General features: G+C 30.0%; 1 protein-coding gene across 1 annotated transcript in view; it reads right to left on the bottom strand.

Annotated features, from left to right (window-relative positions):
- Positions 1-5430: 5430 nt before the first annotated feature.
- The window catches only part of LOC139483483 (uncharacterized), a 47313-nt gene continuing 35122 nt past the window's right edge, over positions 5431-17621 (bottom strand). Inside the window, exon 6 of the mRNA XM_071267506.1 lies at positions 5431-6567. The gene's annotated coding sequence lies outside the window, so the exon portion shown is untranslated. The remainder of the gene's footprint in view (positions 6568-17621) is intronic.

The following is a 17621-nucleotide window of genomic DNA, read 5'->3' as shown; positions in this document are numbered from 1 at the left end:
ATTTTGTATGTTGTCTACATGAATAAAACGTGTAACATAAGTTTGCTAGTGATTGCCGACTTTAAAGAAATTTAGATATTCTTACATGACAAATTCGAACTTCGCTATATTGTATCCCCAATTAAATGTAATTTGTTTCTTTATTCTTATTACCAAGACGACGTACTGCCATGATTGTTCTTAAAAACGTTAAGTTATATTTACCTTTCATCAATGTGGTGCCTTCTTTAAGATGCGTTTTTTAATAACAAATATTTATTTTACCCAATTATGATATATGATTACCCAGATTTGTATCTTCTAAGAGGAATTATGAGATTTGAACATCGATAAACTCCGGAATAAAGTAAAATCACAAATATACCAAACTCCAAGGAAAATTCAAAACGTATTCGTATTCATGTCAACCACACTTTTAATAGTGTCCCTAATCAAATGGCAAAATCAAAAGCTCAAACACATCAAATGAATCGATAACAACTGCCATATACCTGACTTGGTACAGGCATATGTAACCAATGGTGGATAAAACCTGGGTTTAAAGCTAGTTAAAACTTTTACCTGAATGTCACATCAAATGCCATCACATCGACATCGATGTTTAAACAAAACAAACAAACACAACAGGTAAAAATGTCAAAAAGAGACAGAGCAGTTAACAATGTGCAACATTCTTAATCACTGTAAAAACAAACCAACATGTCAACCATCAACTTAGTTATTAAAGATAAAAGATAAAGACAAATTGTGGAAAACGAAAAAGAATTCAAAACAAATCATTAAAAAAGGCAAGAAAAGTGGTATCGAGTAAAATTCTAATTATCATTAACATACATCAGCTATAAAACAAACGTTGAAAATTTACTGCACCAGATGTTCATTTCGACTATTGATATCTAAATTACGTGATGCTAGAGGCCAACGCATTTGAAAATCTAAAACCTAACACATACCTAGTGTGCTTATGGCGAAATACAAGCTAGAAAACATTGTTTGATATGTTAACAATGTGAGTCGATATACATACATCTTCTGAATGTATTTCAACTCTGATGATCATGTATAACCTCTATGCGGTTCCATGTGCTTAAGGTTTTGGGCTAGAAGTCAATGTAAGAAAAAAACATGATCTTAAGAATAAATTTAAAAAAAAACTCCACTTCATTTATTTGGTGCGTCCGAAGCTCTTTTATATATACCTTAATGTGGAGCAATGAAGCAAAAAAATTAAAAAGCAAAACGTTAAGGTCAGCAATTCTAATATCTGTTTTTTAGAAATCGGATAGTTTTTTTTTAAACTAACAAAAATACTTGTTCTATTTCTAGTCTTCCTATTGATTTATAATTGAAACATTTACCATCTTAATATCCTTTCGAAATCAAACAATTAAATGTAATTTTTTTTCTATATTTAAATGCAAAATGTTTGGCGTAAACGTATCAGGATGACGGAAGTTATATGGAATATAATATTATTAAGTCTATATCTCGCTTATCTTTTGGCATTCGGCATTCTTTGTTCATATTGTTTAATCTCTTGACAAACTATGGTTTTATTGCACCTATTTTATTTATACAAAAGAGGGACGAAAGATACCAAAGGGACAGTCAAACTCATAAATCTAAAACAAACTGACAACGCCATGGCTAAAAATGAAAAAGACAAACAAACAACAGCACACACGACACAACATAGAAAACTAAAGAATAAACAACACGAACCCACCAAAAAACTAGGGGTGATCTCAGGTGCTCCGGAAGGGTAAGCAGATCCTGCTCCACATGCGGCACCCGTCGTGTTGCTTTTGTGATAACAAATCCGGTAAATAGTATAATTCGGTAGGTCACATTCATGAAAGGGAAGGGAATTGTAGTTACGACGTAAGGAACATATCCGATATCATTTGTGAAACGGTTATTCCATAATGGTCAACCAACTCGTGATGGCGTCCGTAAAATTTACGAAGGGATGATTTCAACTTCACCATTTGGAACTCTTGGTTTAATAGCTTCCTTGTGCAGCAACCCTCTATCAAGAAAATCATGATAGGAAAAGCAAGCACTGGAATATCGTATCAAATGGGAGATATATACCCCGTATGCAGGTGCTGCTGGAATGTTGCTACTTAGAAATGGAAAGTTCACAATTAGAAAGCTGAAATCATCTCTTTTGTCGTAAAGTTTTGTTTTCAACCGACCCTCATTGTCAATTTCTAGATGTAAGTCAAGATATGAGGCCGACTTAACTGTATCTGTAGTATCCTTTATCTCTAGCTCGATTGGATAGATGCGTTCCACATAGTCACCAAATTTTGAATTATTTAGTGAAAGAACATCATCTATATAGCGAAAAGTAGAGTTAAAGGATATTGCTAACTTCTTATCTTTCTTCCTAAGAAGTTCCTGTATGAAGTCAGCCTCATAATAATAAAGAAACAAGTCGGCAAGTAGAGGGGCACAGTTTGTTCCCATTGGAATGCCGACAGTCTGTTGAAAAACACGTCAACTTGCATCATTTGTATACAACTTGCATCATTTGTATTTTAATGAACTAATTAAATAAGTCAGGAAACGAATGATTGTTTGAATTACCTTCAAGTAGGTAAATATTCAAATTAAGAGTTTGACTGTCCTTTCATATACCTGGAACTTTTGGAGTTGAGTGTACTGCAAATTTACTATTCAACCATTACATATAAAAATGATGAAATATATTTCTTACATGTAGATAACATAAAAAACTAAACATATTGAATACAAACCTAATGATTTTATTTTCAATGTATGTAGTCCAGAGAGTAAGAAGAATACTTTGATTGGAATACACTATTAAACTTACGAAATTCCTAAAATTATTCTTTTTTCATTCTAACTTATAAAGAGAGTATAAGGTTAATTGCAAAATATTTCACACAAAACAATTGTTGTAGAAACATTTAAAAGTAACATCAAAAAGTGTGTGACCGTTTGTTTTCGACAAACTTTTGGACACTTTTTGTTATTTGAGAAAAACAGACATAATGAGTAACTGCTTTTGATTTCAAATGCTCAAAATTCTTGTCAAATTATGTGGCTCCAGTAGGGTATCCCTTAAGGTCACAATGTCACGTTTAAAAATTGCATCGAATCACAAAGTTACTATTAAGCAAACAATCAGTTTTAAACTGTTCTTATTAATTGTATTCTACATTTTAAAGGCCACATTTCCTTTTAAATGATATGTTAGGTTTCATTCTTATAAAAAAAAACAAAGTCGCATGTCTGATTTGATATTAAACAAATATTCGAGCATCACTCATAACTCTTTTGTAGACGAAACGCTCGTCTGGCGCGAATACAAACTTTTTTATCCTGGTATCTATGATGAGTTTATTGCTATGTTGGAGTCACAAAATTGAAACTAGACATTTTAAACGACCAACTATCAATTAGCAGTTTTCACAGTTAAAATGTAAAAAAAATGTAAAAATCTTTAGAAAATAGCAACATGTTTGTTAACAATAAATAGTTTTTTTTTAGGTTACCTACTCTTTGGTATGATGTTCAGGTACTATGTCGAGAAAGAGCAAATGAAAAGGCATAATGAACCTTAGAACCAGTGTAATTGGAAGAAAAACAATTGTTTTATGTTTTTCTATGCATGACAAAATCATCGGAAAACAATTGCACCGATTTAGTAAAAGTCGTAATTTGCTTGAACTTGAAATCTTTTAGTATAAATCAAAATAAAAAGACGTTAGAATTACGCCACTAATGAAACATTTCAACAGAGGCTATTAGTATTTTTTGTTGGATTATTGTGAATATTTTAAAAAGCAATGCAGCCAACGCAAAAAAATAAAGCGTATACGGACAATTTTCAAAATTAACTTTCAGACTTGATTGCAATCATTTTTTAAATTGAATGATTGATAAAGGATTTCAGAGAGTTAAAATTTCTAAAACTATTACAAATATATACGTTATCTAATAACAAATAAAGTAACACATGTAGTCTCACTACTTTAAAATAGACAAATACATCAAGATTCTGACAATATGTTAAGGGAAAGGGTTTCATGTAGTAATTTGGGTCGTTTTGATTCGGACAAGCTAATATAATTATATATATGTAGGACTCTAAAGTGCGATGGGGACGCTAAAGTACGATGGTCACGCTAAAGTGCGATGGTCTACGCTAAAGTGCGATTCTTCCATACGCTAAAGTCCGATGGTCCGCGAAAGTATAGACGTTATAAACGTAGTTTGATTATGACGTTAACAGTCGTTTATACAATCCGAAAATGAACACGCCGGTAGACAAATTACAAATATTTCATTAAAAACTTTTCAACCAATAACTTAGATAATTTAAATCAGCTAACCGTGCTTTGTCGGCTAAAGAAAATGTGTTTTATTTCGGTAGCTGGAAGAAGAACTTGTAACCTGCTGCAGTCGATTGTTTTACTATAGGCCTAATAGATACAAGCAGTATTCGCATAGATATCCTGTATCCTGCTTTTATTGGAAGCGAACGGATACATTTGAATCATCGTTTATGTTGCAGTTTATTTTGCGGTTCCCTTTAAAATGTCGCTTTTATTGAAAAGTAACGTGTACAATATAAAGGTTCATATTTTCATGCGTAAGTTATAACTGATCGGCTAAAACATTAGTTTGTACATTGCCTGAAAATATAACATTATCATGGATGTGTAGTTGCTACAAAAAAGGAAGAAAATTAAGCTCGGAAAACATCGCCTTTTATTTCTCTCATTTAAATTAAACAAATAAATGTTACATATTCCGACAATAATCGAATTTTGTATCTTTTAACTTAAAAAGGACGATTTGTAAGGGAAGGTGTACCCATAAGCGATAGACTATGTACGGCAAGCTACACCAATTATAACAATATTTAATACGCACGAGTTGTCAAAAAAACATTTACAAGCAATATATAGTATTCTGTGACACCTAAATTACCTTTTTAGCAATTATTACGTGGTCGGTCTTTGAAAATTATTCACTTAAGGCTACTGTTAAGTTGTACTGCCTTTCAAATCTATGGTATACACCTTATAATACTAGATAATACAAAAGGGCCATTGTTGCATTGAGTGTTCTTTAACGTTTTTTTTTTTATAAAGCCCTCGAACCTTACCCTTTGGTACATCGCACTTTAGCGTGATATACCATCTTACTTTAGCGAACAAACAACCATCGCACTTTAGCGTGCGACACCATCGTACTTTAGCGTAGACCATCGCACTTTAGAGTCCTACATATATAAGCTTAGTAGATGTCAATACCTCTTATATACTTTGCCTATTTGAAATTTTGTTGTTGATATCAGACGAGGAACCCTCTCATAAGCTGTTTCGACTAGTTTACCACTCAGTAATAGATCAATTATTATACGGTTGTTCATAGGCAAAGTCAATAAAGTCGTAGTGTATTAATGTGTTTTATTGTAATCCCAATTGAATATATTAATGATGCTGATAAAAGAATTTCGTATAAAAATACAGATATCATTTGAAAGAGTTGCGAAAGATTACATAGGGAAATTCAAACTCATATGTCGAAAATAAAGAAACAAAGCTATGATTAAAAAAGAAAAAAAACCCAAAAGTACACGAAACATAACATATAGAGTTATGAGAGACGATAAAAGCTACAATCGATACATAGGAAAGTATATTCAACAGTAATAAAACTATTGCTATATCTATAATATACAAACTTTGAAAAGTTCATCAAGGCTCTTTCTAAAACCCTGACAAAGCTGACATTGTAAACATATATGGGATTCTTCATTGACAGTTTCATTACATTAAAAACACACACGCTCTCCTCTATTCAGATTTTCAAACCTACTGGTCTTCAATCGTAGTGGTGCCACGCATCACCTATGTTAAGCACACTTGGGGTAATTGTAATTGTAATCGTTAATCAGCTGTAATTTATTACAATTTTTCAAGTAATCAGTGTAATCATTAATCAGCCAAAAATCTGATTACATGTAATTTAATTTAATCAATTACTTTTCAAAATACCCTGTAATCATGATTACTTTTTGATTACATTCTGATTACAATGAAAAAAATCTAAAATTGTGTTTTTAGTCATTAAATGAACCTGTTTGTTATTCATATTTGATAAATTTTTAACATACTAAAATGGTTTGGTTAAGCATGTCTACTTCAGTAAAAAAATAAACTGTTACAGTATTGAAAAGTCATCATTAGCCTAAGCAGAGACATATAATACTATTATATACCTTTTATCTTATAAAAGATATTGTATATACATGTACATTCATTGTTTTATAATGATCTTCATATTAATATTTGATAATAACTGTTATATATTCAAGTAATACTTTTCTATAAACCTGAATTATAATCTTTTGTTAATTTTTTGTGATTTTTGTCAACTTTGAATTGACAGGTAGGAGACTAATTAAGGTTTGTTTTTATTGCAATTACCAATTGAGTATAGGTGTAGGGAAATATATATGATAAAAGATAAATCAGACATGAACATTTTTCTAATTAGCACAAACTAAATTAAGGGAAAACGGTACTATTTATTCTGCCATAGGCGACAATGTTAACATTTTCTAAATTTACCACTTTTTAAGATAAAAACCTGGATAAAACAGTTATATGTTGTGTTAGTACTTTATTACTCTGTTTTAAAAATTAAAGCCAAATAGGATCATGACCAACTTCCAACGGATCTTGTTTATGTTATCCATGCCCACCGTCATTTTGCACCAAATTTATGAAATTTTGCAAGTCTTTTCGAATAATTCTCTAGAAAATATTTCAATAGGTTTTAAAATTTATATTGTAAATATACACACTGCAGTTATTCATAGATAAATAAAAAATATATTGTACCCTTACATCCAATCACAGCGCTCCTAATTTGACTTCCTTCACCTGCCTTGGGTACACAAAAGGCCAACCTAATGCTGGGAAAATTAAATACTACCGTTTTCCCTATACTGTGACATAAAGATATAAAGAATTCTTATGACATTATTAATGCAATACTGGGTTATTGTGAAAACCTTGGCTATAATAAATACTTGTATGTCCCCAGTACTTAAAGAAACATAGATCATTTTATGTCCCCACCCCTACATGCTGGTTTACCTCATTCTCTACTTCTTTCAGAAAAGCCTTAATAAACAACCTGTATCCAATCATATCTTATCTTATTTAAAAAGAATGATAAATAGTTCCATTTAAACAGATAAAATGGACAGTTCCATTCAATTTGTATTCATTTTATCAAAAATTTACAAGAAATGCACAAATTCAAGATTTTTCATACTAATCTCCATTCCATGCTTTAGTATATGCCATATTGTGGTTAAAAATTTTAGAGCTTGTTATAAAATCTATTATTCTGTCTTGAGATGATGAAAACAAAGATATTAGACACTTTTAACATTAAATATGCAAACTACTCAGCTGTAAAGTTGCCTTTGTTGCCTGTATTAATCAATGAAAAAGCTGAATTATGTCCCTTGGGAGTATTAATTTCCAACAAAAGTCCTTTCAAACAGTAGGAAATGAAAAATTATTTATGTCTGATATAATAAAAGAAAGAAACTACAAAATGAAGCACTTTTGAAATATTTGCTGCATGCATTATCAAGAATGTGAACAATTCTTTACACAGGAGAGTATAAATTCTATGTAAATTTAGCCTCAAGTGGGCCTCTTTTTTTCTTAGATGAACAATTCTAACACTGAAAATGCTTTCAATGTGACCAAATATTGCCTAATTCCATAAACAGTACAAACTAAACCAGACAATTTCCCATTTTAATAGATTATGTTTACAGAAATACCCAAGTTATACATTTAGGGAATTACGCAGCAAAAAAGGCAAACATTTGAGTAAAAAATATTTGTCGCGACTTGAATTCTGGTGTTTCCAATTGAAAAAATCATTGCGAAAGGTGAAATCAAATACAAAAGAACTATTATATGGTGCATTTTACACAATATAGTTAATATTGACATCCTAGAATAAAGTTTTATATCATTACCAATCAATTTGACCTATCATGATGACTCAGCACTTTTCTCAACACAGTATTGTTCTCAGTAAAAAATTTCTATTCTTTGTGATAAAAATCAAATGTACTAATCAAAAGCTTCAAAATGGTATAAAAGAATTGAAGTTTGAGTGACTTTGATTTCCCTTGCTATCTTCAGTATACTGTGACATAAAGATATAAAGAATTCTTATGACATTATTAATGCAATACTGGGTTATTGTGAAAACCTTGGCTATAATAAATACTTGTATGTCCCCAGTACTTAAAGAAACATAGATCATTTTATGTCCCCACCCCTACATGCTGGTTTACCTCATTCTCTACTTCTTTCAGAAAAGCCTTAATAAACAACCTGTATCCAATCATATCTTATCTTATTTAAAAAGAATGATAAATAGTTCCATTTAAACAGATAAAATGGACAGTTCCATTCAATTTGTATTCATTTTATCAAAAATTTACAAGAAATGCACAAATTCAAGATTTTTCATACTAATCTCCATTCCATGCTTTAGTATATGCCATATTGTGGTTAAAAATTTTAGAGCTTGTTATAAAATCTATTATTCTGTCTTGAGATGATGAAAACAAAGATATTAGACACTTTTAACATTAAATATGCAAACTACTCAGCTGTAAAGTTGCCTTTGTTGCCTGTATTAATCAATGAAAAAGCTGAATTATGTCCCTTGGGAGTATTAATTTCCAACAAAAGTCCTTTCAAACAGTAGGAAATGAAAAATTATTTATGTCTGATATAATAAAAGAAAGAAACTACAAAATGAAGCACTTTTGAAATATTTGCTGCATGCATTATCAAGAATGTGAACAATTCTTTACACAGGAGAGTATAAATTCTATGTAAATTTAGCCTCAAGTGGGCCTCTTTTTTTCTTAGATGAACAATTCTAACACTGAAAATGCTTTCAATGTGACCAAATATTGCCTAATTCCATAAACAGTACAAACTAAACCAGACAATTTCCCATTTTAATAGATTATGTTTACAGAAATACCCAAGTTATACATTTAGGGAATTACGCAGCAAAAAAGGCAAACATTTGAGTAAAAAATATTTGTCGCGACTTGAATTCTGGTGTTTCCAATTGAAAAAATCATTGCGAAAGGTGAAATCAAATACAAAAGAACTATTATATGGTGCATTTTACACAATATAGTTAATATTGACATCCTAGAATAAAGTTTTATATCATTACCAATCAATTTGACCTATCATGATGACTCAGCACTTTTCTCAACACAGTATTGTTCTCAGTAAAAAATTTCTATTCTTTGTGATAAAAATCAAATGTACTAATCAAAAGCTTCAAAATGGTATAAAAGAATTGAAGTTTGAGTGACTTTGATTTCCCTTGCTATCTTCAGTATACTGTGACATAAAGATATAAAGAATTCTTATGACATTATTAATGCAATACTGGGTTATTGTGAAAACCTTGGCTATAATAAATACTTGTATGTCCCCAGTACTTAAAGAAACATAGATCATTTTATGTCCCCACCCCTACATGCTGGTTTACCTCATTCTCTACTTCTTTCAGAAAAGCCTTAATAAACAACCTGTATCCAATCATATCTTATCTTATTTAAAAAGAATGATAAATAGTTCCATTTAAACAGATAAAATGGACAGTTCCATTCAATTTGTATTCATTTTATCAAAAATTTACAAGAAATGCACAAATTCAAGATTTTTCATACTAATCTCCATTCCATGCTTTAGTATATGCCATATTGTGGTTAAAATTTTTAGAGCTTGTTATAAAATCTATTATTCTGTCTTGAGATGATGAAAACAAAGATATTAGACACTTTTAACATTAAATATGCAAACTACTCAGCTGTAAAGTTGCCTTTGTTGCCTGTATTAATCAATGAAAAAGCTGAATTATGTCCCTTGGGAGTATTAATTTCCAACAAAAGTCCTTTCAAACAGTAGGAAATGAAAAATTATTTATGTCTGATATAATAAAAGAAAGAAACTACAAAATGAAGCACTTTTGAAATATTTGCTGCATGCATTATCAAGAATGTGAACAATTCTTTACACAGGAGAGTATAAATTCTATGTAAATTTAGCCTCAAGTGGGCCTCTTTTTTTCTTAGATGAACAATTCTAACACTGAAAATGCTTTCAATGTGACCAAATATTGCCTAATTCCATAAACAGTACAAACTAAACCAGACAATTTCCCATTTTAATAGATTATGTTTACAGAAATACCCAAGTTATACATTTAGGGAATTACGCAGCAAAAAAGGCAAACATTTGAGTAAAAAATATTTGTCGCGACTTGAATTCTGGTGTTTCCAATTGAAAAAATCATTGCGAAAGGTGAAATCAAATACAAAAGAACTATTATATGGTGCATTTTACACAATATAGTTAATATTGACATCCTAGAATAAAGTTTTATATCATTACCAATCAATTTGACCTATCATGATGACTCAGCACTTTTCTCAACACAGTATTGTTCTCAGTAAAAAATTTCTATTCTTTGTGATAAAAATCAAATGTACTAATCAAAAGCTTCAAAATGGTATAAAAGAATTGAAGTTTGAGTGACTTTGATTTCCCTTGCTATCTTCAGTATACTGTGACATAAAGATATAAAGAATTCTTATGACATTATTAATGCAATACTGGGTTATTGTGAAAACCTTGGCTATAATAAATACTTGTATGTCCCCAGTACTTAAAGAAACATAGATCATTTTATGTCCCCACCCCTACATGCTGGTTTACCTCATTCTCTACTTCTTTCAGAAAAGCCTTAATAAACAACCTGTATCCAATCATATCTTATCTTATTTAAAAAGAATGATAAATAGTTCCATTTAAACAGATAAAATGGACAGTTCCATTCAATTTGTATTCATTTTATCAAAAATTTACAAGAAATGCACAAATTCAAGATTTTTCATACTAATCTCCATTCCATGCTTTAGTATATGCCATATTGTGGTTAAAATTTTTAGAGCTTGTTATAAAATCTATTATTCTGTCTTGAGATGATGAAAACAAAGATATTAGACACTTTTAACATTAAATATGCAAACTACTCAGCTGTAAAGTTGCCTTTGTTGCCTGTATTAATCAATGAAAAAGCTGAATTATGTCCCTTGGGAGTATTAATTTCCAACAAAAGTCCTTTCAAACAGTAGGAAATGAAAAATTATTTATGTCTGATATAATAAAAGAAAGAAACTACAAAATGAAGCACTTTTGAAATATTTGCTGCATGCATTATCAAGAATGTGAACAATTCTTTACACAGGAGAGTATAAATTCTATGTAAATTTAGCCTCAAGTGGGCCTCTTTTTTTCTTAGATGAACAATTCTAACACTGAAAATGCTTTCAATGTGACCAAATATTGCCTAATTCCATAAACAGTACAAACTAAACCAGACAATTTCCCATTTTAATAGATTATGTTTACAGAAATACCCAAGTTATACATTTAGGGAATTACGCAGCAAAAAAGGCAAACATTTGAGTAAAAAATATTTGTCGCGACTTGAATTCTGGTGTTTCCAATTGAAAAAATCATTGCGAAAGGTGAAATCAAATACAAAAGAACTATTATATGGTGCATTTTACACAATATAGTTAATATTGACATCCTAGAATAAAGTTTTATATCATTACCAATCAATTTGACCTATCATGATGACTCAGCACTTTTCTCAACACAGTATTGTTCTCAGTAAAAAATTTCTATTCTTTGTGATAAAAATCAAATGTACTAATCAAAAGCTTCAAAATGGTATAAAAGAATTGAAGTTTGAGTGACTTTGATTTCCCTTGCTATCTTCAGTATACTGTGACATAAAGATATAAAGAATTCTTATGACATTATTAATGCAATACTGGGTTATTGTGAAAACCTTGGCTATAATAAATACTTGTATGTCCCCAGTACTTAAAGAAACATAGATCATTTTATGTCCCCACCCCTACATGCTGGTTTACCTCATTCTCTACTTCTTTCAGAAAAGCCTTAATAAACAACCTGTATCCAATCATATCTTATCTTATTTAAAAAGAATGATAAATAGTTCCATTTAAACAGATAAAATGGACAGTTCCATTCAATTTGTATTCATTTTATCAAAAATTTACAAGAAATGCACAAATTCAAGATTTTTCATACTAATCTCCATTCCATGCTTTAGTATATGCCATATTGTGGTTAAAAATTTTAGAGCTTGTTATAAAATCTATTATTCTGTCTTGAGATGATGAAAACAAAGATATTAGACACTTTTAACATTAAATATGCAAACTACTCAGCTGTAAAGTTGCCTTTGTTGCCTGTATTAATCAATGAAAAAGCTGAATTATGTCCCTTGGGAGTATTAATTTCCAACAAAAGTCCTTTCAAACAGTAGGAAATGAAAAATTATTTATGTCTGATATAATAAAAGAAAGAAACTACAAAATGAAGCACTTTTGAAATATTTGCTGCATGCATTATCAAGAATGTGAACAATTCTTTACACAGGAGAGTATAAATTCTATGTAAATTTAGCCTCAAGTGGGCCTCTTTTTTTCTTAGATGAACAATTCTAACACTGAAAATGCTTTCAATGTGACCAAATATTGCCTAATTCCATAAACAGTACAAACTAAACCAGACAATTTCCCATTTTAATAGATTATGTTTACAGAAATACCCAAGTTATACATTTAGGGAATTACGCAGCAAAAAAGGCAAACATTTGAGTAAAAAATATTTGTCGCGACTTGAATTCTGGTGTTTCCAATTGAAAAAATCATTGCGAAAGGTGAAATCAAATACAAAAGAACTATTATATGGTGCATTTTACACAATATAGTTAATATTGACATCCTAGAATAAAGTTTTATATCATTACCAATCAATTTGACCTATCATGATGACTCAGCACTTTTCTCAACACAGTATTGTTCTCAGTAAAAAATTTCTATTCTTTGTGATAAAAATCAAATGTACTAATCAAAAGCTTCAAAATGGTATAAAAGAATTGAAGTTTGAGTGACTTTGATTTCCCTTGCTATCTTCAGTATACTGTGACATAAAGATATAAAGAATTCTTATGACATTATTAATGCAATACTGGGTTATTGTGAAAACCTTGGCTATAATAAATACTTGTATGTCCCCAGTACTTAAAGAAACATAGATCATTTTATGTCCCCACCCCTACATGCTGGTTTACCTCATTCTCTACTTCTTTCAGAAAAGCCTTAATAAACAACCTGTATCCAATCATATCTTATCTTATTTAAAAAGAATGATAAATAGTTCCATTTAAACAGATAAAATGGACAGTTCCATTCAATTTGTATTCATTTTATCAAAAATTTACAAGAAATGCACAAATTCAAGATTTTTCATACTAATCTCCATTCCATGCTTTAGTATATGCCATATTGTGGTTAAAAATTTTAGAGCTTGTTATAAAATCTATTATTCTGTCTTGAGATGATGAAAACAAAGATATTAGACACTTTTAACATTAAATATGCAAACTACTCAGCTGTAAAGTTGCCTTTGTTGCCTGTATTAATCAATGAAAAAGCTGAATTATGTCCCTTGGGAGTATTAATTTCCAACAAAAGTCCTTTCAAACAGTAGGAAATGAAAAATTATTTATGTCTGATATAATAAAAGAAAGAAACTACAAAATGAAGCACTTTTGAAATATTTGCTGCATGCATTATCAAGAATGTGAACAATTCTTTACACAGGAGAGTATAAATTCTATGTAAATTTAGCCTCAAGTGGGCCTCTTTTTTTCTTAGATGAACAATTCTAACACTGAAAATGCTTTCAATGTGACCAAATATTGCCTAATTCCATAAACAGTACAAACTAAACCAGACAATTTCCCATTTTAATAGATTATGTTTACAGAAATACCCAAGTTATACATTTAGGGAATTACGCAGCAAAAAAGGCAAACATTTGAGTAAAAAATATTTGTCGCGACTTGAATTCTGGTGTTTCCAATTGAAAAAATCATTGCGAAAGGTGAAATCAAATACAAAAGAACTATTATATGGTGCATTTTACACAATATAGTTAATATTGACATCCTAGAATAAAGTTTTATATCATTACCAATCAATTTGACCTATCATGATGACTCAGCACTTTTCTCAACACAGTATTGTTCTCAGTAAAAAATTTCTATTCTTTGTGATAAAAATCAAATGTACTAATCAAAAGCTTCAAAATGGTATAAAAGAATTGAAGTTTGAGTGACTTTGATTTCCCTTGCTATCTTCAGTATACTGTGACATAAAGATATAAAGAATTCTTATGACATTATTAATGCAATACTGGGTTATTGTGAAAACCTTGGCTATAATAAATACTTGTATGTCCCCAGTACTTAAAGAAACATAGATCATTTTATGTCCCCACCCCTACATGCTGGTTTACCTCATTCTCTACTTCTTTCAGAAAAGCCTTAATAAACAACCTGTATCCAATCATATCTTATCTTATTTAAAAAGAATGATAAATAGTTCCATTTAAACAGATACAATGGACAGTTCCATTCAATTTGTATTCATTTTATCAAAAATTTACAAGAAATGCACAAATTCAAGATTTTTCATACTAATCTCCATTCCATGCTTTAGTATATGCCATATTGTGGTTAAAAATTTTAGAGCTTGTTATAAAATCTATTATTCTGTCTTGAGATGATGAAAACAAAGATATTAGACACTTTTAACATTAAATATGCAAACTACTCAGCTGTAAAGTTGCCTTTGTTGCCTGTATTAATCAATGAAAAAGCTGAATTATGTCCCTTGGGAGTATTAATTTCCAACAAAAGTCCTTTCAAACAGTAGGAAATGAAAAATTATTTATGTCTGATATAATAAAAGAAAGAAACTACAAAATGAAGCACTTTTGAAATATTTGCTGCATGCATTATCAAGAATGTGAACAATTCTTTACACAGGAGAGTATAAATTCTATGTAAATTTAGCCTCAAGTGGGCCTCTTTTTTTCTTAGATGAACAATTCTAACACTGAAAATGCTTTCAATGTGACCAAATATTGCCTAATTCCATAAACAGTACAAACTAAACCAGACAATTTCCCATTTTAATAGATTATGTTTACAGAAATACCCAAGTTATACATTTAGGGAATTACGCAGCAAAAAAGGCAAACATTTGAGTAAAAAATATTTGTCGCGACTTGAATTCTGGTGTTTCCAATTGAAAAAATCATTGCGAAAGGTGAAATCAAATACAAAAGAACTATTATATGGTGCATTTTACACAATATAGTTAATATTGACATCCTAGAATAAAGTTTTATATCATTACCAATCAATTTGACCTATCATGATGACTCAGCACTTTTCTCAACACAGTATTGTTCTCAGTAAAAAATTTCTATTCTTTGTGATAAAAATCAAATGTACTAATCAAAAGCTTCAAAATGGTATAAAAGAATTGAAGTTTGAGTGACTTTGATTTCCCTTGCTATCTTCAGTATAGGGAAAACGGTACTATTTATTCTGCCATAGGCGACAATGTTAACATTTTCTAAATTTACCACTTTTTAAGATAAAAACCTGGATAAAACAGTTATATGTTGTGTTAGTACTTTATTACTCTGTTTTAAAAATTAAAGCCAAATAGGATCATGACCAACTTCCAACGGATCTTGTTTATGTTATCCATGCCCACCGTCATTTTGCACCAAATTTATGAAATTTTGCAAGTCTTTTCGAATAATTCTCTAGAAAATATTTCAATAGGTTTTAAAATTTATATTGTAAATATACACACTGCAGTTATTCATAGATAAATAAAAAATATATTGTACCCTTACATCCAATCACAGCGCTCCTAATTTGACTTCCTTCACCTGCCTTGGGTACACAAAAGGCCAACCTAATGCTGGGAAAATTAAATACTACCGTTTTCCCTATACTGTGACATAAAGATATAAAGAATTCTTATGACATTATTAATGCAATACTGGGTTATTGTGAAAACCTTGGCTATAATAAATACTTGTATGTCCCCAGTACTTAAAGAAACATAGATCATTTTATGTCCCCACCCCTACATGCTGGTTTACCTCATTCTCTACTTCTTTCAGAAAAGCCTTAATAAACAACCTGTATCCAATCATATCTTATCTTATTTAAAAAGAATGATAAATAGTTCCATTTAAACAGATAAAATGGACAGTTCCATTCAATTTGTATTCATTTTATCAAAAATTTACAAGAAATGCACAAATTCAAGATTTTTCATACTAATCTCCATTCCATGCTTTAGTATATGCCATATTGTGGTTAAAAATTTTAGAGCTTGTTATAAAATCTATTATTCTGTCTTGAGATGATGAAAACAAAGATATTAGACACTTTTAACATTAAATATGCAAACTACTCAGCTGTAAAGTTGCCTTTGTTGCCTGTATTAATCAATGAAAAAGCTGAATTATGTCCCTTGGGAGTATTAATTTCCAACAAAAGTCCTTTCAAACAGTAGGAAATGAAAAATTATTTATGTCTGATATAATAAAAGAAAGAAACTACAAAATGAAGCACTTTTGAAATATTTGCTGCATGCATTATCAAGAATGTGAACAATTCTTTACACAGGAGAGTATAAATTCTATGTAAATTTAGCCTCAAGTGGGCCTCTTTTTTTCTTAGATGAACAATTCTAACACTGAAAATGCTTTCAATGTGACCAAATATTGCCTAATTCCATAAACAGTACAAACTAAACCAGACAATTTCCCATTTTAATAGATTATGTTTACAGAAATACCCAAGTTATACATTTAGGGAATTACGCAGCAAAAAAGGCAAACATTTGAGTAAAAAATATTTGTCGCGACTTGAATTCTGGTGTTTCCAATTGAAAAAATCATTGCGAAAGGTGAAATCAAATACAAAAGAACTATTATATGGTGCATTTTACACAATATAGTTAATATTGACATCCTAGAATAAAGTTTTATATCATTACCAATCAATTTGACCTATCATGATGACTCAGCACTTTTCTCAACACAGTATTGTTCTCAGTAAAAAATTTCTATTCTTTGTGATAAAAATCAAATGTACTAATCAAAAGCTTCAAAATGGTATAAAAGAATTGAAGTTTGAGTGACTTTGATTTCCCTTGCTATCTTCAGTATACTGTGACATAAAGATATAAAGAATTCTTATGACATTATTAATGCAATACTGGGTTATTGTGAAAACCTTGGCTATAATAAATACTTGTATGTCCCCAGTACTTAAAGAAACATAGATCATTTTATGTCCCCACCCCTACATGCTGGTTTACCTCATTCTCTACTTCTTTCAGAAAAGCCTTAATAAACAACCTGTATCCAATCATATCTTATCTTATTTAAAAAGAATGATAAATAGTTCCATTTAAACAGATAAAATGGACAGTTCCATTCAATTTGTATTCATTTTATCAAAAATTTACAAGAAATGCACAAATTCAAGATTTTTCATACTAATCTCCATTCCATGCTTTAGTA

This window comes from Mytilus edulis, chromosome 1, assembly GCF_963676685.1.
Source record: "Mytilus edulis chromosome 1, xbMytEdul2.2, whole genome shotgun sequence".
Lineage (NCBI taxonomy): Eukaryota > Metazoa > Mollusca > Bivalvia > Mytilida > Mytilidae > Mytilus > Mytilus edulis.
The sequence above is the reverse complement of the archived record's forward strand: the minus strand, read 5'-3'. Positions and strand labels throughout refer to the sequence as shown.